Genomic DNA, 22,039 nt, shown 5'->3' with positions numbered 1-22,039 from the left:
TTTCTATCCCCTCTAATTCAGCCACCATCAATTATTTTGCTGCCCAAAAATCAAAATTCATTTACCACTTTAAGTGTCTCATTTCCTAATCTGATTTCTTTAGCACCACCGATAATGTCCCTACGTAATATAACATTATTGTAATATTCCGGCTGTGAGTACCAGTGATAATGCGCTACTGTAACTGAGACGACAATGCTCTTTGCTGTGTGTGGGGGGGGGGTTTGCATCTAGCCTTTTTTTGCAATTGTTGGAGATAGGGATGCTATTGAAGGGTTTTTTATATATATATATATATATATATATTTCTTTTTTTTTTTTTCTTTTTTTTTTTTTTTTGAGGTGTGGGGGTCCAGATAAGTTTGCATATAGATGTAATTTGAAGTGTAGAGGAGATACAACTTGTAATCGCAATTATGAAGAATAAAACATCTCTCTTATGAGAAAGAAGGTAAATGTTGTCTACAATCGTTTACAGGATGTTGGATCCCCTGACCTTCATAAAACTATTAGTGTGTTTAGCAATCCAATGCAGAGTAATTTCTTCGCAAATTAACAATACCGGGCGAATCTGCTACCATCACGGTCTGAACGACATGAATTATTTCGCCATCAGCTTGTGTGTTAAAGACATTCCCTAAGCGATCAGTTTGTTAGTAAGAAGATATCATACTGTCACTGTTGTTCAACCTTCTCATTCTGAAAGTGTTTCCAGAAAATCTTATGGCGATTGTGAGTACTTTAGCTGCCACGAGAGACGGAGTGTTCACCATGACTTGTAGCAGTTTTCTCCAACTTTGCCTGGCGCTCTCTGAGAACCAGAGAAACGGAAACCTCCGACAGCCAACTCATCTTGTACCTAACCCAGCCACGAAGAAAACATATTTTACCTATAGTCTAATTTTTTCACAGATTTTTATATTAGACAGATAAAAAATTTTAAAGTCTATGCATCTACGGAAAAAATCAAAAGAGAGTTTAAACGCAGAACCTGTCCTATCTGTGTAAAATGCAAAGTACAACTCACTGGATATGTGACTTGCTACAATTTTCTTTTACAAAACATTGTTGAAGGGGAAACTGTAGGAAAGAAAACAAGGTGACAATGGAAAATGTTCTATATGGGGCAGTCAAATGAAAGAGAAACAGTTGGAAGACAAGTAAGTAAACTGCTTATTGATTCAAAATCAATCACCATAATGTTAATACACGTATCCCACTGTGTGACACGACGCTCAGTGCCTTCAGGGAAAAATGTTTGCAGGTGTCTACAAAATCTTGAATGTATCCAGGTGGGCAATTCTTCATTTGAAGCAATTGACAGCCACAAATGTCTTTCTTGAGAGCTCCAAAAATATTAAAATCACACAGGGAGAGATAGTGAGTGTACAGAAGATGTGTAAAGGCTTCCCAGTGAAACTTCTCCAGTGCAGTGTAGACAACAAACAGTGTCAGAGCCCCAGAGTATTTGATTATCAAAAGGAGATGGTTGTGACCTATACAACATATCGGCAACCATTACTTCTCAGGAAGCACCTCTGCTTGACCTGGAGTTGAGTGGGCGTTCAGGTAGCACGAGCAGATACACACTGGGGAGGTCACGAGTAGTGGATATTTCAGAGAGGGGTGGGGGGGTGGATTTGAAAATTTGGGTCTGGCAGGAGGCGCACCAAGGTAGTCTGTGCAGTTGCAATGATTGGCGAGTCTAGATGGCTCAGTGATCAGTGCATCCCATGTTAAAATCCCTGTCTGGTACAAATTTCCAACTTTCCACATTGATGTAAATATTCCTTCGTGTCTTGATTGATACTCACTATAGGATCAAAACAGTACCTTGTTCTTTTGGATGCATCTGAAAGAGGCACACCACATATACCTTTTATAAAAGTTAATTGAAGTAATCACAGATCCACGGTGTTTTAAACATCCCAATTGCACCAAGCAGGCAACAGCAACCCTATATTGATGAACTGGACATGTGCTGGGACATGACGGGAACTTGTGGATCTGCCCACATCCTACGTACAGTCCAGGGCCGTGGCAAGTATTACAGAAATGCTCTGTGAACTCAAATGGGAATCCCCATGGGCAAGATGATGTTCATTTTTCAAAGCATTATTCAGAAATTATGGTTACCTGACACTGTCAGCTGTATTGGAGCTGATCTCAGAACCTAAACACGGTTGTTGTTGTTCATCCGGATCGCTTAAAAATATACAATGATTACTCATTTCAGTGAAATTAAATTGCCATCTTCAGATCATTTGTATATAACTAACTATTTATTTTACAGGGTCAATTAACTTCACTGACTGTTCACTCTAATTGAAGTACGTAAAAGAACAATTACGGAAAATTCTAACATCAAATCAACATAAAATGCATACAAATTCAAAGTAAACACATCTTAGAGAGAGAACATTTCTATCTCTTGTCAAACAATAAGAGAACAGCTGAGAGAATATTGCATAAGCTGTGTAAAAAAATCCTTTCATGTTGTGTCCTTGTTGACATCTAATGAGAAACTGTTACAAGGCTATCAACAGAATACATTGTGTTTTGTGGTTCCACCAGATGGCAGCATTCTGTTACAACACACGATTGATTACGTCTTCAAACTAGAATGTAAAGAATATTTTTTTTAAAATATTATACATACATATAAAAATCCATAAAAGTAAAAGAGTTATTTATCTGGTTTTCCAAACGTATACATAAAAAAAAGTCATTACAAAAATATTTTTACTGTATCTTATATCTCTGTGTTATGGTCACTGTTACCAGATACATAAACTGATAAACTATTAATGTTACGATAATAAATCCTTGGTATAGAGAGATTAAAAATCGCTACCACATCATATGAGGTAATGGTAGTACATATTGTGAAATGGTAAAACCACTTTTAACTTTCATTACTTGGCATATTCTAAGAACTTGGTACTACATTGATAGTTTGTTAATATATTCTTACCTGTAACATAATTCTACATGATATTATGCTGGAAGCTGCTGCAATAGCTTCAAATAGAGCTCACCAGTGTGCTTTATAGATAACTACATGCCACCTCTGGTGTTTTTATGGTTCCACCTTGCAACCATCGTAACCTAGACCATGGTTCAAATAACAAACTTAATACAATACAATAGGCCTCGAGGTAATCAGCATACATCAGCTGATCAGTGCAGACACATTATTATACAAGACTCTACCCCACTCGTAGTAAAGTTACACATCACATCACTGTTTTCCAAATTTTAATCTCTGTATACAAAGTATTAAAACTGAAGAAACAGCAAAAAGGTGAGAATTTAAGGAGGTGGGACCTGGATAAAGAACTGAAAGAACCAGAGGTTGTAGAGAGTTTCAGAGAGGGTATTAAGGAATGATTGACAAGAATGGGGGAAAGAAATACACTAGAAGAAGAATGGTTAGCTTTGAAAGATGAAATAGTGAAGGCAGCAGAGGATCAAGTACGTAAAAAGACGAGAGCTGGTAGAAATCCTTGGGTAACAGAAGAGATATTTAATTTAATTGACAGAAGAAGAAAATATAAAAATTCAGTAAATGAAGTAAGTGAACAGGAATACTAATGCCTCAAAAATGAGATCAACAGGAAGTGCAAAATGGCTAAGCAGGGGTGGCTAGAGGACAAATGTAAGGATGTAGAAGCATGTATCACTAGTGGTAAGATACATACTGCCTACAGGAAAATTTAAGAGACCTTTGGAGAAAAGAGAACCACTTGTGTGAATATAAAGAGCTCAGATGGAAAACCAGTTCTAAGCAAAGAAGGGAAAGCAGAAACATGGCAGAAGTACATAGAGGGTCTGTACAAGGGCGAAGTACTTTGAAGAGCAGTTGAGTGGAATGGACAGTGTCTTGAAAGGAGGATATAAAATGAAGATCAATAAAAGCCAATAAATGATAATGGAATATAGTCGAATTAAATCGGGTGATGCTGAGGGAATTAGGTTAGGAAATGAGACACTTAAAGTAGTAAAGCAGTTTTGCTATTTAGGAAGCAAAGTAAGTGATGATGGTCAAAGTAGAGAGGATATAAAATGTAGATTGGCAACGGAAAGGAAAGTGTTTCTGAAGAAGAGAAATCTGTTAAGATTTAAGTGTCGCAAAGCTTTTTCCGAAAGTATTCATATGGAGTGTAAAGCATGGACAATAAATAGTTTAGACACGAAGAATGCTGAAGATTAGATGGGTAGGTGACATAATTAATGAGGAGGTACTGAATGGAATTGGGGAGAAGAGGAGTTTGTGGCACAACTTGACTAGAAGAAGGGATCGGTTGGTAGGACATGCTCTGAGGCATCAGGGGATCACAAATTTAGTATCGGAGGGAAGCGTGGAGGGTAAAAATCGTAGAGGGAGACTAAGAGATGAATACACTAAGCAGATTCAGAAGGATGTAGGCTGCAGTAATTACTCGGAGATCAAGAAGCTTGCACAGGATAGAGCAGCATGGAGAGCTGCATCAAACCAGACTCAGGACTGAAGACCACAACCACAACAACAACATACCAAGAAGTTATGACAATAACATTAATAATTTACACTTTATGTATCTGGTCAAGGCGATCACAACACTGATATACAACAGCAAAAATATTTTTGTATTAATTTTTTTTATGTATACATTTGGAAAATGTGGTATATAATGCTTTTACTTTTATGGATTTTTATATGTACAAAGAATATAAAAATACATGTAATTCATATTTCAAAGACATAATCGCACATTATATAAGACTGCTGCCATCTGGAGGCACCTCAAAACAAGATCTATTCCATTAATGCGTCATAACAGTTTCCTAATCAGATGTCACGGAGGACACAACCTGATAACATTTTATACAAGTCTTTATGTTTTCCATCTGTAAATATTGTGCACTGTTCGCACAGCAATTCTCTTACTGTGTGATGAGAACGGTACTACGGAATGTCATCTCTGTAAGGTACATTTATGTCAAATTTGCATATATTTTATGCTGATTTGACATTAGAATTTTCCACAGTTGTTCTTTCATGTACATTACAGTTGTGTCCAATTAGTATGTACAGTCAATGAATATAAAAAATCTGTTCTACACAAATGATCTGAAGATGGCAATTTTGCTTAAACTAGCAACCATTCTGTATTTTTATGCTATCTGGGTGAATAGGAAGAACAACCATATTTACTATTCAGAAAATTTAGAGAACCAGCACCTGAGTCACACTGCAGATCAATTCTACTGTCACCAATAAACATATCACTTCACCTAAGGACTGCAGAGACAAGATAAGAGAAATCAAGGCTTGTACAAAGGCGATTGCTCCATTTGCTAGTGAAACAGAAAAGATAGTGACAGGCAGCAGTGCAAGGTACCCTCTGCTATGTACCATAAGACAGCCTGCAGAGAGTGTTTGTAGACATACACTATCATCTGTGAAAATTGCAACACCAAGAAGGAAATGCATAAATTCAATTAATTTAACACCACAGGTTAGGTACATGACAAGTAACAATGATTACATTTTCAAATCTGTACATGTCCTTTGAGCCATGCTATTCAGCATGACGTATGCTGCAATTAGAGCTGCTATACGCCGTGGCATTCAATCAATAAGGTTCTGAGTTCGTCGCTGCGGGATTTCCCTCCACGCAGTTTGTATCCGAGCCCACAAATCCGTGACAGGAGTTACTGGAGGACTGTTACGCACCAGGTGCCGACCGACTGTATCCCAAACACGTTCGATGGGCGGCACGTCTGGCAAACGTGCAGCCCAGGGAAGTAACGGTACCCGCCGCTCTTCGAAGAAGACCTGTACATTCCTCGCAATATGTAGCCGGGCATTGTCCTGTTGAAATGTGGCCTGCAGAAATACCTGAAGCAGGGGGAGTGCCTCAGGCTCCACAACCTCCATTAGGTACCGGCTGCTGTTCAAAGTGCCCGCAATACGTACAAGGCGAGATCGGTTGTTGTAACTGATGGCACCGCAAATCGTCACACCTGGTGTTCGTTCGCTATGCCACTTGTAATGGTTCTGTGTGTACGTGGCCATTACGGCAGTCCATCCCCAGTTCTCGATACCAGCAATATCGTACTGCTTTTCCGCGAAGTAACAGACATATTTTTGTGACAATATTCACATTTGGTTTTATTAATGTATAGATACTCCGATGTATCGATATATTAAAGTGATACGGTTCTTGTGTGTATTCATTTCTGAGAGACTGTCATTATCTTTGATTTACTTGTAACTGTTTTGACGCGAATGCGCACAGAGCAGTCTTTGTTTCACTTTGCAGAAGTTAAGTTGTTATTTTGCTTTGTAAAATAACAGCCAAGTCTCATGTTTGGTTAAAGTGGAAATTAAATATATGAAGACGGGTACAATACTGTTTTCTCGATAATGTGACAATTAAGAAGTAGTATATGTGAATTTACAAGAAGTTTAATAAAAATGTGGATCGTGAACACCAAGTCAAAAATTATTTCTACAATACCATTGTTCTGATCTGGGATTGTTTGATCATTAAGAATTTCCTGAAAAACGCATTTGTTAGGTCTTCAAATATTGCTAAAATACAGATCGGAACCTTCTAGCAGTCAAACTGTAATCACCCTAGAATCAACAAGATGAGCCATAACAACTTCGACGAAATCTACGTGGGAATCCATTCAAGATAAGTGCCAAAATTAATGACTTTTTTACAGTGACTTCATTATTTCCATTCTGACGATACTATCCACAGTCAATAACTTTGTTGTTGCCCGATAAAGCGAACATATGCAGTGTGAGCAACATTATTAATCTGATTTCTAACCTACTTTGCAAGTGGTGGTATTGTTAGGCACTCCACAATGCAGCCCTCTAGTTTGTGCTCACGACGGTACTGTAGGAAACGAAGCGGGTCTCATCCGAAAAGATTACATGTTGCCACTCAGAAACCCAGTGACGGTGTTCACGTGCCCATTGCAGTCGGAGGAGTTTGTGGCTTCTGGACAATGGAAGCCGACGTAATGGCACGCGTGCAACCAGTACAACCTGCAGCAGACGGCGACGAACCGTCGATGCAGACGAGTTCACACCTGTTGCAGTGCTCCAGCGACGAGCCAACAATGTAGGTGGAGCTGTACAGTCCGTAATGGCCGTGCGAATAAGATGACAGTCATCCCGTGCTGTGGTCACGTTCCACGGTAAAGTTCCCGCTGTCACTGCACGTGACCTTACTCTATCCACTGCTTCCAGACACGCATCACTGTCGTAGCAACATGCCCTGTGTGAGCCGAAATGTCAACGGGACAAGAACCTCATTTCCCGAAGACCGATCATTCTGCCCCGTTCGAACTCGCTCACGTGCCGACAAAGCTCGCTCTGATGTGGACGGGGCATATTGGCACTCAGTGTATTGTTTCCACATCGTGCGACGGCTATGCACCGACTGCACTAGGCGGAACACCGACCCTGTCGGACCGGCACGAGAGGGCTCTGCTCGGCCTACGTGTACCCCATCTCACTGCAAAACATATCGAGTATTGCTCGCACATCTGTTGCCACTTGCGCCAAGCGTGGTGCTATTCGGGTAATTCCTTCTCGGTGTTGCACTTTTCACAAACAGCAATGTAGATGAACTTCACTTGTTAAAAGTGATCTAAAATGAACTGATAAGGTGGAATCAGTACTACCGTAGAGTCGGATTTGTTGGGTAAATTCTGGCAAATAACAACCCATTGCAAAGAAAATCACATACAAGATGCTACTGTGAGCAATCCTACAGTACCGTTCCAGTCATCAGCGTTCTCACTCAGTGGGCGCAACAGTCATCGAAACGATTCAGTGGTGCGCAGTTAGGGTCGTAACAGATTGGTACAGCTAACATAAAACTGTGACAGACGCCCAGGGAACTACACTGGGAACAAACGAAAATAGTTAAACTTCTAATGAAACTCTTTTGAGTTCATTTCGAAGCATAGAGTTGAAGACAGATTGCAACAATTCTGTTGCCTCCACAGAATGCTTCAGATTGCAATTATGCGAAAGAGTTATTATTATCATCATCATCATCATCATCATCATCATCATCATCATTATTATTATTATTATTATTATTATAAATTACAGAGCTGCAAAATTGCTTTGGTTGAAGGCTCAGCAATTAGTACAGACTTCACTGTTGTTCCTGTTTCTTGTCACAACTGCATTCACATACTCAGATTCGTGGTGACTAGCTTTGGAAGGCATTGCTCATTTTAAAACTATTACCCGAGTCCAACTGTGTCCAAGAGCACGAGGTGATTTAACAAAGTAGTAACAAATATTCATAGTGAACATTTACACACTTGTGTATGCACAAAGCAGTGGCCACAACAGCTTGCTGCCCTTTTTCAGCATCTGCTTCAAAGTACAGTGCCGGTAAAACTTATAAATATTGTAAACCAGATATTGGGAGGGAAAAAAATAAAGAAAGACTTGGGTTAGATAGAGCAGCAATCAGTCGTAGAATTAAGTTGCTTTGATATGACATTTATAGTCACAACGCAGATCAGATTTCGACCTGTGTCAGGTCATTATCAATGCTAAAATAAATACAAGAGTATATATCACAATGTGATTTACGAAAGTTATAAGTCCATCACATCGTCATCTTTTAATGTTAACATTACATACCAGTGCGGAATTGTAGCAGTTGTTCGTGCTCAAGTGAATGCTTACACAGTTCAACCATTACTGTCGTAAAATTATATGTTGGTTTCACAGTACACATCGGTTTTTCGTATGGCGCCCTCTATGAGCTGCGCCTGAAGTTTATAGTTTTTCAATAGTTGGCACGAATCAATCAAGTTTACTGGTGAAATTGAGATAAATGGTTCAATAAATTTTATAGATTTATCAATCCAGAGAAAGAATGGTAGGCACACATTTGGTATCTTTCGCAAAAAAATGCCCAGATGGTATTTTAGACTATGCATCAAACCATCCCATTCAACATAAAAAGGCATTTTTTAATTTTGCCATTAATCGTGTATTTGCCATTCAGTTGTCAAAAGAAGAACATGACAATGAAATGGCAACTATAAGATACATCGCTAAAGTGAATAATTATCCTAACACATTTGTCGATATGATATATAGGAATGTAGAGAAAAAATATGGTAATGAGATAAATACCTTGATACCAAAAGAAAGTACAAAATTTGTCACCTTGCCTTATTATGGGAAAATGAGCATGAGAATTGCATCGATTTTCAGAAAATACAAAGTGAAAGTAGCCTTTGGAACAACAAATAATTTTGGATGTATCTTACAACATACTGTAGATGTAAAAAATTTACTTGATTCATCTGGGGGTTTATAAAACTGATTGTCCCGATTGTGGAGCATGTTACGTAGGTCAGACAGGAAGGAGACTGGAAACTAAGTTTAAGGAACACGTTGCTCTAGAAAGAAAAGACACAGCAGAGAAATCAAGTCTGGCTGCACATTTATTGTCAAGTAAACATAGATTGCCAATGTTAATGTCAAATGTAATGTCGCTACATAGAGGCGAGAAGTGTGGACTCCTCGATCTTCTTGAGGAGATGGAGATCTTTTGCCACCAAAGAAATGCTAAGTGTAACCTGATCAATGATCAGGTCATAATGAAAAATGCCCATTTCTGGGAATTGTTTGAAAACTGCCTACTTGAAAGCAGTGAAAAATTCGACCCAGTGGGTCTCAAAGACCTCACGCCATTATGTAGCAGCCACTTGCATAAGATCTAAACGAGTACCACTTTCATAACACTATATTTACATAACTTATTGCATTAGAATAACACACAAACTCATGAGGGTAACTATTAGAAACAATTAACACATAAAACTGTCATTTTTCAAAATAAGTGTTCAAAAGATCACGCTTTATCATATTGTTCTTATTTCGCGGACACTAAGTACGACATGTTGAAATGATGCTTACAAGTGCTACTAGTGCCAACAAAGTGCATTTTGTAAATAAAGCTCACGTTATATCTTTTGTCAAGTAACAACTAATTAAGTTAAGACAGGTCCCAACACGATAAAATATGCAATACTTCCTATAACGTACTTTATGTAGCCATATCAGTTTTATAACTAATTTTAGCCCATGAGGCGTAAACTGCCACTGTTATGTGCTATAGTAATTTAAACACCTAGCACATTACAGACATGAGAAAAAGTAAGAATTGTAATTTTACATAGTTTTACTCATAATAATTTCATGTTACTAGTTAGTTACTATACAACATAAATATTACAAACAATGTTGTCAAAACTGTGTAAATCACGTTGTAATATATACTCCTGTATTTGTTTTAGCATTGATAATGACCTGACACAGGTCGAAATCTGATCTGCGTTGTGACTATAAATGTCATATTAAAGCAACTTAATTCTACGACTGATTGCTGCTCTATCTAACCCAATATAACCACAGTCATTGCGTGCACCCACCCCACGGAGGGCAACCTGATAAAGAAAAACTTATTTTTACTTAAAGCAGCAATGCATTTCATTCATGAGAGAACTGCAGTTTCCCGTGCTATACAGCAACTAATAACGGGGTGGCAGGCTCCGACCACTGCCTGGCGCTACAGGTCATTCCTCAGACTCTGGTCAGTGGCTTATTGTAGACAACTTAGAAGGTGTTTATGCTGCAGCCTCACAGCTGACACTTCACCGGTCTCTTGGGCACTTCATTTCTTGTTGGAAACCTTTATCTACCACTATTCACATCGTTAGTGGATTACTTGCAGTGTGTGAAGCAAAAACAATGTTCCGTTTTTCATCTGTGGTTCGTTCGTGCCAAAAATGTGGTTATTTGCAGAAGAGGAGGCACGGGTGCACACTTCGAACGTACCCTGTCCGCACTGCTCACAATTTCACCAGTTTCAGCAACAGCTAAGAAATTACGTGCAGCACTTTTTCCGACAGCTCTGAATGTCCCCAAGGGGCCTCACACACGCACTAAATTTATTGCTCGATAATACTGTGTCAATACATTGTACAAAAGGGCACAATACTACTGGAAAGTCAGTACTCTGCCTTCATAGCGAACATGTCAGTGCTCAGTAATGCAGAATTCGATTGTATTCTAATTATAACTGCTATGTACTGGAGAAAGAAAAGTCGGAGGAAATGGTGACGGATGAAGAAATGGCTCAGAAGGTGTTCTATATCCGACCATACTGACATGCTAAGAGAACTTGCTGCTGAGCCACAAAATTGTCACAATTTTTTAGGGATGAACATGGAATCCCAAAAAATTGGTAAACTTCGTTACATCTTATGTAAAGATACAAAAGAAGATATTCTTTAATTGGATAGATAAAAAAATCTACTCACCAAGCGGCAGCAGAACACACACATAAAAGATTTTTATAATTGGCAAGCTTTCAGAGCCAGTGGCTTCTTCTTTAGGCAGAAGGGTTGAAGGGGAAGGAAGAAGGGCGAAGGAAAAGGACTGGAGAGGTCTAGGGAAATGGGATGAGTCGTTCCTTCTCATCCCATACGGTAAGTCTCTTCCGACCCGCAGTTCTGGGTAACTTTCCCAAAATCTATCCATTTTCCTAGACATCTCCAGTCTTTTTCCTTCACTCCTCTTCCTTCTCCTTCAATCCTTTTGCTGGAAAGAGGAGCCACTGGCTCTGAAAGCTTGCCAATTATGAAAGTCTTATGTGTGTGTTCTGCCACCACTTGGTGAGTAAATTTTTTATCTATCCAATTAAATAATGTCTGCTCGTGTCTGTGTATGTGCAGATGGATGTGTGTGTGTGTGTGTGTGTGTGTGTGTGTGTGTGTGTGTGTGTGCGCACGAGTGTATACCTGTCCTTTTTTCCCCCTAAGGTAAGTCTTTCCACTCCCAGGATTGAAATGACTCCTTACCCTCTCCCTTAAAACCCAAATCCTTTCGTCTTTCCATCTCCTTCCCTCTTTCCTGATGAAGCAACCATTTGTTGCGAAAGCTTGAATTTTGTGTGTATGTTTGTGTGTCTATCGACCTGCCAGTGCTTTTGTTTGGTAAGTCTCATCATCTTTGTTTTTAGATATACAATTAAATAATTTCATCAATAATTGATTGCTTTCATTGTTATAAAAGAATATATTCTTCATACACTTGTCAGATTTCATTTTCCACACTGCTCGAAGTGATCTATAAGCCTGAAAAGACTAAGGTACATTATTGCAGAGGATGGATAAGGTAGTGCCATTATGTATTTCTGCAATAAAAAGATAAAGCTTCTGAAACGAACAAATAAGCAGTTCCAGTTTTATTTTCCCACACTGAAACACTGATTTCGAATGTTTCTACTGAAAATTACTCAATAAGTATTAAATATGTGATCGAACTATTACGCTGAATGCACCTGTCTTTCCTGGTGTGACCATATTCATACAGTGTCACTGTATCACTTGTTTGCATGTCCAGAGATTGTGGAATCTCAATAGAAAGTGTGGTACAATATATGGCACAAGACACTGAACAAGGGCCAATATTTTAAAGCTCTGCAGTATCCTTCAATGTATTGCACAAACCATCAATTCCCTTTTCCAATACTCATTATAGCACAATAAATATTACAAGTGTGGGGAGCCCTTAACAAACTTCCAGTTTACCGTATTTACTCGAATCTAAGCCGCACTTTTTTTCCGGTTTTTGTAATCCAAAAAACTGCCTGCGGCTTAGAATCGAGTGCAAAGCAAGCGGAAGTTCTGAAAAATGTTGGTAGGTGCCGCCACAACTAACTTCTGCCGTCGAATATATGTAACGCTACACAGGCATGCTTTGTAGGCAACGAGATAAATACTGGCGCCAAAACCTCTGCGTCAGTAAATAAATAAAAAAAAAAGGTGGAAGACGAGCCTTTTTTTCTCTGCCCCGAGTTTCGACCACTGCATTTTCATACATTATCCAACGAAGTAAATACAAATTCCGTATTGTTCATCTTCGAACGTAGCAGAATTTCAATGTACTACGAAAATTCAACTGGCAAGACTGTTGCTAATAGGAACCTGATGAAATGTGAATCACATGCAGTATTCTCTTCACCATAAGAATAATACAAATATAAACATTTTGCCATGTATTCTTTCGTGTTTGTTGCTATCTCATTTAAATCCTGTCTGCCTAATAAACTACGAAACTAGAGTGAGACAACAGCAAACGCGGAAGAATATATGTATCATTTCATGTTTATATTCGTATTATTTTTATGCCTAATAGTGATACAGTCAGAAATGAAGCACGGCAACTGACTAGATTTTTAAATCTAAAATGACTAATTTCTGTGCAGAATTTGATGTACTAAAGAAGCGGCCGCAAAGATTTTCAAACGGAGAAAAATTTTCGCCTAACTCTCGTTCAGAACATGTTCTATCATACGCAGTCTATTATTTGGTTCTTGTTGATCATTATCAAAGAAAGCAGCAGTGTAAGTAACAACAAGTAGCAGTCGCTTGCCATTGTTTCGCTAATGAGACAATTCCTCTCTTTTTTTAATCGTAAGCGGCGGTAGCGCGCACAAAAGCAAGCCATGCCGCGGGCGGCTACAGTCCGTAAACACGCACTATCAGAATGCGACAAACAATGCATGACGCAGTACAGTAATGCATTTTCAGCTTAGAGTGACGTAAACACCTATAACAAAGAAAAAGGCATTATCAAAGCAAAATAAGCAATCGATTCAAACCAGACGAAGCACATGAAAAAGGAAGGGTACCCATATAAATACGGACGGAGCACCTGACGCATAGCAATGGCTACCTGGTAAAGCTTAACTGCTAAGCTTACGAATCGAACCAAACTATTGTAGCCGCATCGTCTTTCATTCGACCTAAATTGTCTCTCATATTACAATGGGCAAACTTTGTTTCGATTTGAAGGAGCGGCCTAAAACTTTTCTCTCCCCTTGAATTTCGAGTCTCAAATTTCAGGTGCGGCTTAGATTCGGGAATTTTTTTTCCCCTTGATTTGGAGTCTCATTTTTCAGGTGCGGCTTAGATTCGAGTAAATACGGTATATTACGTATCATTGAACCACTGTAGTTTATGACATGCAGATCGTAATTACTGTTCAAGAGTGATTTGTAAGCCTGCTCACTATCAGGTAATTTTTTGTCGCTTTTTACCCATACCTTCTTCACATACTTTATTATAACAACAAAAATAATCAATTTTTGGCAATATACTGTAGTAGTTGTATAGATGAGAAAATCTACTCTCAAAGCAACATCAGAAGACACACACATAAAAGGAGGTCGTACATATGCAAGCCTTCGGCAACAGGATTGAAGGGGAAGGAAGAGGAGTGAAGGAAAAGGACTGGAGAGATTTAGGAAAAGGATCAGATTTTGGAAAAGTCATCCAGAACCACAGTTCAGGGGAGACTTACTGGATGGGATGAGAAGGATTTTGATTGACTGCTTTTGTTGATTTTCATGCTGATACTCTATTGGGAAAAAAATGAAATCATACATTAGGTGAAATAGAGGAACTAATTTCCAAAAGGTATTACATGTCATATTGTCCAATATCAAGCTATTATCTGTAGGACTCTGGTCCCATGTAGCTTTGCATCCAATAATGGTTAAATAAGTGCCTGTTTCAAAGTGACACTTGTAGCTCTCATAAGATTACTCTTTGCATATGGTGAACTTTGGTAGGATACTGGGAAAATGTGAATGATCAATAAAGGAGATTGCTTACAAGATACTTAAGTGATGTGTCCTAGAATGCAGCTGAAGTGTGAGGGACCCGTATCAAATAAGACAATCAGCCAAATAAGACAATCAGCTGACATTGAAAGTACACAATGAAGGGCAGCCCCCATTTCCACAAGTTTGCTCATGAGAGAGCACCACTGAAATGTAGGAAAACCTGAACTGAAAGATGCTCGAAGCCTGACACAAAGTATATCTCAAAAGACTACTTACAACATTTCAGCTACCAGAACTGAGTGAGTACTCTAGAAACATACTACAGATCACTACTCCTAAATCTTCCAGTGATCATAAGATAAGATTAATCCAATTACAATTTGTACAGTGGTATTTCAGAAGTCATTTCTCCCCACACACTACATCCTAATATACGGTACAACAAGAAACACCCCCTGCCACGCACTTTGCAGTAGATTGCAGAGTGTGGATGTAGCTGTAGATGGAAATGTAGATGTAGGTGTACATTGTACAAGAAACTGTGTAACAAGTAGCAGTCAAACACAGCACTGCTAAAATGACTTCCAAGTAGCCAGTCATAAGTCAAGTTTCAGCACGTCCAGTGACAGTCACGGCAAGAAACACGAGACAGGTCGATATCCCCACCTGGTAATGATCGTAGCAACAGATAGGGTAAGCAACAGTGGTGCAGGTTAAATAAGCTGGGAAGACCCAGTGGGCACATTTCACCATCACCCGACCGTACAGGTGGGTAGCGAAGTGGCACCATAAATGCACCTTTAGAAGCAGTCTCTGAAAGAAACTCACTGCAGCAGTTAGCACCCGCAATTTTTCCAGTGCCCGAGGCCAATAAAAATTATGTCCGAGATGCGGTCTTTCTTAACATGAGGCCTGTCTAAATAGTATCCAACCTTCGGCCAGAAAAAATATTTTCTATTAGACCATAAACCCCTTCAAAGTAGGCCCCTTGTGCTTGCACAAACTTAGCCCACCGATCCTTCCACTGCTGGAAACACCTCTGGAAGTCTTCTTTTGGAATGGTGTACAGCTCCATTGCCATGTTCCGCATTCTCTCTTTTCTACTCTCAAAACTGAATCCTTTCAGTTGGGTCTCCAATTTTGGAAACAATCAGAAGTTTCAAGGAGCAATTTCTGGATAGTAGGGAGGTTGGTGAATGGCTGTAATTCCATGTTTGACCACAAAATTTTGGATCAAGTGGGACGAATGAGCAGGGGCATTGTCATGATACAGTTGCCAGTTTTCCACCATCCACACGTCTGGTGTTTTGCGCTGAACTGCGTCACGGAGTCGCCAGAAAACAGGTACTCCTTTGTCACTGTTTGTCCTTCCAGTGCATATTCGTGATGCACAATTCCACGGACATCAAAGAAGACAGTCAGCATCACCTATATTTTGCATCACACCTGCCGTACTTTCTTCGGCCTTGCACACTCGGGATGATTCCGTTGTGATGACTGTCTTTTTGTGTCTGGGTCGTAGCCGTGCACCTGTGACTATCTCTAGTTATCACTGTGTTCGGGAAACCGAGGATCAGTGTCGGTCGTGTTCAGAAGGTCCCGTGCAACGTCAAAACGGAGGTCTTTTTGTTCCGGTGACAACAACTCGGGCACGAATTTCGCAGTCACTCGATGCGTGTTCAAATCATCACGCAAAATTCCATGTGCACAATCTTTACTCACTCCAACCTCTCGGGCAATCTCCCACACTGTCAAATGACAATCAGCCATCACCAAATTTTGCATCCTCTCAACAACAGCTGCACTCTGATCGGTTCGGGGCCTGCCAGAACGCTGATCACTCTCCGCCGATGTGTGGCCATTTTTGAATCGGTTGAACCACTCCTTAGTTTGTGTTACACCCACCGCATCTTCTCCGTACACCTGCTGAATCTTACGAATTGTTTTGCTTTGAGAATCACTAAGCTTTTAACAAAATTTGATGCAGTACCTCTGCTCAGCACATTCAGTCATCTCGAAAGAATCTGTAATCCGACAAACACTCAGTGACCGACAGGCAGTGACTGACACGCTGGAAGGCGGGGACAAAATTCATGTGTGCACATAAAGGTCTCTTCCTTTACTGTATACAGTGGTGCCATGCTATCATCTCTACTTTGCATGGGAAAATCAAAGGTCAGATAATGTTTAGACAGACATTGTATGTGCTGTGTAAAAACCAGTAAGTCAAAACATTTCTTCATAACAAAAAGTTTATTTCGCAGACACATTCTGAAAGATGCTAACTGTCACAACTAATATCAGACATCACGATGTGTAGGCTTTCAGGGCCGGCGTCTTGATTAGTTAAAACTTCCAGGCTGTGAGGCTGTGGTCGATCTGTGAAACTACTACTTCCTGACATTTCGTTGCCAACTGTGGGCAACATCTTCCGAGGTGAGTCAATGACTGGCTGCCAGGCCACGGAGATCCCATTTCAATAGAGTGAATAGAGGGCGCCACTGTACGTCACCCAACTGTAAGCCTACCTATGACTAACATCATTATTCTCAAGTGAAGGTAATCGATTGTCACATCGTCGGTGCAAAGTTGACTGCCACATCTTATCTAACTTTGAGCCTTCCTCTTTTCCATTAAAATTATAGTGGTATTTCTGAATCTCTACAGCTTCTCTATACAAGCGTGCGTAATAATGTGATGTCCTGGCAAACACATTCGTCTCCCAAAACTTTATTTCATGATCACCATCTTTAAAAAGATGTTCCGCTACAGCTGATTTGTCGGTATGTCCCAGTCGACAGTCCCTTTTGCATTAGGTTAAGCAGGTATTGGCACTTCTTTTCATTGTTCCAATATAAACCTTCCCACAGCTACTCAGAATTTTATACACTGGAGGTGTTGCTTTCGCCAATCTTAAAAACACACTAATCTTCTTGGTGGGTCTGAAGATTGTTTCAACTTGAAACTTGGCCAGAACTTTCCCAATATGGTCCATAATATTGCGAATAAATGGAAGAAAAATGTTTCCAGCTGACAGTTGTTGTTGCTGAATGTTGTCAGTAGACAACGAGCTAGATTAAGCACTCCATCCCAGAAGAAAAATGTCTCAAAACATTCAGTTGGAAAAGTTTTTCTTCCATTTATTCGCAATATTATGGACCATATTGGGAAAGTTCTGACAAAGTTTCAATTTGAAACAATCTTTAGACCCACCAGGAAGATTAGTGAGTGTTTGAGATCGGTGAAAGACGCTCGACACCCCTTAGCAATTCCTGCGGTGTATATAATTCCGTGTAGCTGTGATAAGGTTTATACTGGAACAACAAAAAGAAGTGTCAATACCCACTTAACCGAACACAAAAGGAAATGTCGACTGGGACATACCGACAAATCAGCTGTAACAGAAGACATTTTTAAAGACGGTGATCCTGAAAAAAATTTAGTGAGACGAGTGTGCTAGCCAGGACATCGCATTATTATGCACGCATGTATAGAGAAGCTATAGATATTCAGAAACACCACAATAATTTTAATAGAGAAGAGGAAGGCTTAAAGTTAGATAAGATGTGGCGGTCAACTTTGCACCAACGATGCGATAATCAATTACTTTCAATTGAGAATAATAACGTTAATCAGAGATAGACTTACAGTCAGCCCCACGTGATATATGGTGGTGCCCTCTATGCGCTCCATGGCCTGGTAGCCAGCTGTCGTCTCACCTCGGAAGATGTTGTCTGCAGTTGGCAACATAACGTTACGAATAAGAAATAGCTTTACAGACTGACCACGGCTGCTCGGCCCCGAAGTTTTAACTAACGATATCAGACATGTTTCTGCACTGCTGCCAACTTACGTATAGATGTCAATCACAAAAACTGAAAGTTTTGCAGGTCTACATGACCTACCACAACATCAGTTCACTGTGAAGTGACACTGTTAAGTCTATTTAACCCTCCAGCCATGGGCAACGTGAATGCGTGTTCAGCTCTCTCCAGACAATTTCGTGGACCCAGTTGTTACTGCATCGGACGAAATTTCTGCTCTGTTTGCACGTCGTAAATAGAAATTTACCTGTCTTAATACTTCCTGATGCTCTGGTTCATTGTAGGCTGCTATTTTTCTGTTGTTCTCTAACATTAGAGGCCACAACTTTTCTGTCTTAAGCATCAGGAGTCATGTTATACACATTCTCTAGTCTCACTCACTTATTAACTTCTCACACCAGTAGTTTTGTAACATGTATTCCCGAGTTTGTGTATGGAACCCTGCTTCAAGGTACATAATACACAGGAAAATTATCAGTGAGTTTCTTCTGCTTTTGTAACACTGAATACAAATTTTGCGTTTTGCTCATGATTTATGAAAAATATCAATTAAAATCAACTCTAAATTAAGTTTCAGATTTTCTTATTACAACACTTTAATTCTACCCTTACAACTATTTTAATCATCGAATAAAACTTCACTGTGATTTTGTACGGAAAAATTAGAAAATCGCCAGCAGTCGAGGGGTAAAGGCATCCCTTCCCCAATAACTGTTAGAGATGTGAGGTGACAAAATGAGGTAGAAAACATGTATATTAATACATAATTAAGTTGCCTGTAGGCTAGCACTATTTAATTTATTTTAGCATTAACTTAAAGAGAGTTTATGTTGCATATATACATACTTTAGCTCACTATTATTTCCACAGCCCTGCGAGTCATCTTAGCAGTACAAAATGTACAAAATTTACAAAATTTTTAGCAAATTTAAAATGACAGAGAATCAAAGTGTTAAGTTTCTCATCTCAAAGGAATTTTCTTTGCCGATTCTAAACCTGGCGTTAGATTTTGAGATTTTTTCGAAGTTATTTACTTGAAAATGGAGGTTCTCTCTATGAACAATGTGATGAAACAGTACATGCAAGGAGTTAATAATAATTGTCACCCAAGAGCAGCTGCTGAATCAAAGAGAATTAATCTTGGAAGTGGATTTCTTAGTTTTTATGCAGAACAACACTGAGCTCAAGCAATTTTTGTTAAGTGAGAGATGTTGGTCTATTCTAGGAAAAATAAAATTGGGCTTCAGAAATATGAATGTGTAAGAATTGTGGTTTGGTTTTCTCCCAGATGGAGTTGAAGGGGGACCAAAACTTTTGTATATCAAGAGGAACATATGTGATAACGTTACAAAATAGTAAAAACTGCATACTAGGTTTATTTTATTTACTTACATGTGAAAATTTTTTTAAAAGTTATATTTTTATTCAGTAATAAATTTTAAATGACATGCATTAATTTTTGTTTTAATAAAGGTCCACCTCAACTCATAATTAATTAGTCAAGTAGACTGAAATTTTATACATTTTTTATTATGTCTAGAAACAATGAAACAATTTTCTTGTGAGTGCACTTTTGTGTCCAATGAATCACTGCAAGTACGATCTATGAAAAGCCCCACAAAACTGTACTGTGTGCTTGACAAAATGCAGGTGGGCTGTGATTACAGTACAATCAACAGCACCTTCATGACAATGTTTGAAGCAGATTCTAATGCAACTGTTATTTCATATAATGTACACACGATCAGGGTCAGTGTTAATTTCTTGTTTCTATCTTACTGCAAAAGACAGAGTTCACAATAATGCAGCAACCAGGGAGGAGGATCGCAAAATTACACCTACATCTATACAACTACTCTGTAATTCACAATTAGGTGCTTGGCACAGCGTTCATCAAAATGCCTTCCTGCTTTTTATTACCATTCCACTCTCGAACAGCACATGGAGAAAGCAAATCATTCTGTGTAAGCTTTGATTTCTCTTATTTTATTATGTATATCATTTCTCCCTATGTAGGTGGGTGCCAACAAAATGGTTTCACATTCACATTCTGAGGACAAATATGGTGATTGAAATTTTGTGAAAAAATCTCACCACAGGGAAATATATCTATTTTTTGATAATTGCCAGCCCAACTCGTATGTCATATCCATCACGTTGTCCCCACTATTTCACAATAATACACAATGAGCTGCCGTTCTTTGAACCATTTTGGTGTCTTCTGTCAATCCTAAAAGATGTGGATCCCATACTGAGCAGCAGTACTCCAGAAAAGGGTAGACAAGCCTATTTTAAGCAGGCTCTTTAGTAGGGCTGTTGCATTTTCTAAGCATTCTGCCAATAAATCGCCGTCTTTGGTTTGCTCTCTCCAAACATTATATATGTGATCAATTTAAGTTATTCATAATTGTAATCCCTAAGTGTTTAGCTGAGTTTACAACCTTTATATTTGTGTGATTTATCGTGTGAATGAAATTTAGAGGGGTTCCATTTAGTAACTGTGTGGATGCCTTCACACTTTTCATCATTCAGTCGATTGCCACTTTTAGCACCAAACTGATATCTTGTCTAAGTCATTTTGCAATTAGATTTGATCTTCTGATGACTTTTCTAAATGGTAAATGGCATCATCATCATCATCTGGAAAGAAATCTTGGAAGGAAGAAAAAATTGTCTCCTAAATCTTTTATATAGACTAGGAACAGCAGAGTGCATACAACACTTCCTTGGGGAATGCCTAATATCATTTCCATTCTACTCAATGACTTTCCATCAAATATTACAAACTGCGGCTTTTCTGATAGGAAAACACGAATCCATTAACACAACTGACACGATACTTCACAGGCATCAGTCTTGATTAAAGGCCACTTATGAGGAATTGCACCAAGAGCCTTCTAGATACCTAGAAATACAGAATCAATTTTAACTCCTCTGTTGACAGCACTCATTACTTCGTGACAATAAAGAGCTAGTTGTTGTTTCATAAGAACAATATTTTCTGAAACCGCACTGAGCATTTGTCAATCAACCATTTCCTCTGAAGTAATTCATAAGGTTTGAACACTGTACACGTTGCAAAATCCTACTACAAATAAATGTCCGTCAGTGATACAGATCTGTAATTCAGGATGTGACCTGTGCAACTTTCCAGTCTGTATGTACATACCTTTCACAGAACAAGCAATTGTATGTGATTGCTAAATATGGAGTTATTGTATCAGCAAACTCAGAAAGGAATCTAATTGATACAGTATCTGTCCTGGAGTGATTTAAGTCGCTTCATTTCACTGGAGACATCTACTTCAGACTTACTCACATTGGCAGCTAACACTGTCTTCCCTAGCTCTGATGGATGGATGCACAACGTAACAGCTACAACACTTCCGAATTTGTAATGTTTTCGGCAGGGACGAGATAATGTCTTGTGCAGTCTTTAGACCCATCAGTGGTGTCTGCTGCAGTACTGTCCAGAAAAAAACAGCTGCAGATCTTCCTATTAGTTAGTTTTCAGGCTAAAACCAATAAACCACACGC

General features: G+C 39.1%; 1 protein-coding gene across 2 annotated transcripts in view; it reads right to left on the bottom strand.

Annotated features, from left to right (window-relative positions):
• LOC124720147 (sorting nexin-13-like) overlaps positions 1-22,039 on the bottom strand; it is a 411,803-nt gene that overhangs the window by 228,739 nt on the left and 161,025 nt on the right. The gene's annotated exons all lie outside the window — the stretch shown is intronic.

The sequence above is a fragment of the Schistocerca piceifrons genome, chromosome 11 (genome assembly GCF_021461385.2).
Source record: "Schistocerca piceifrons isolate TAMUIC-IGC-003096 chromosome 11, iqSchPice1.1, whole genome shotgun sequence".
Taxonomy (NCBI): Eukaryota; Metazoa; Arthropoda; class Insecta; order Orthoptera; family Acrididae; genus Schistocerca; species Schistocerca piceifrons.
Note: the sequence above shows the minus strand (reverse complement) of the source record. Positions and strands in the feature narration are given on the sequence as shown.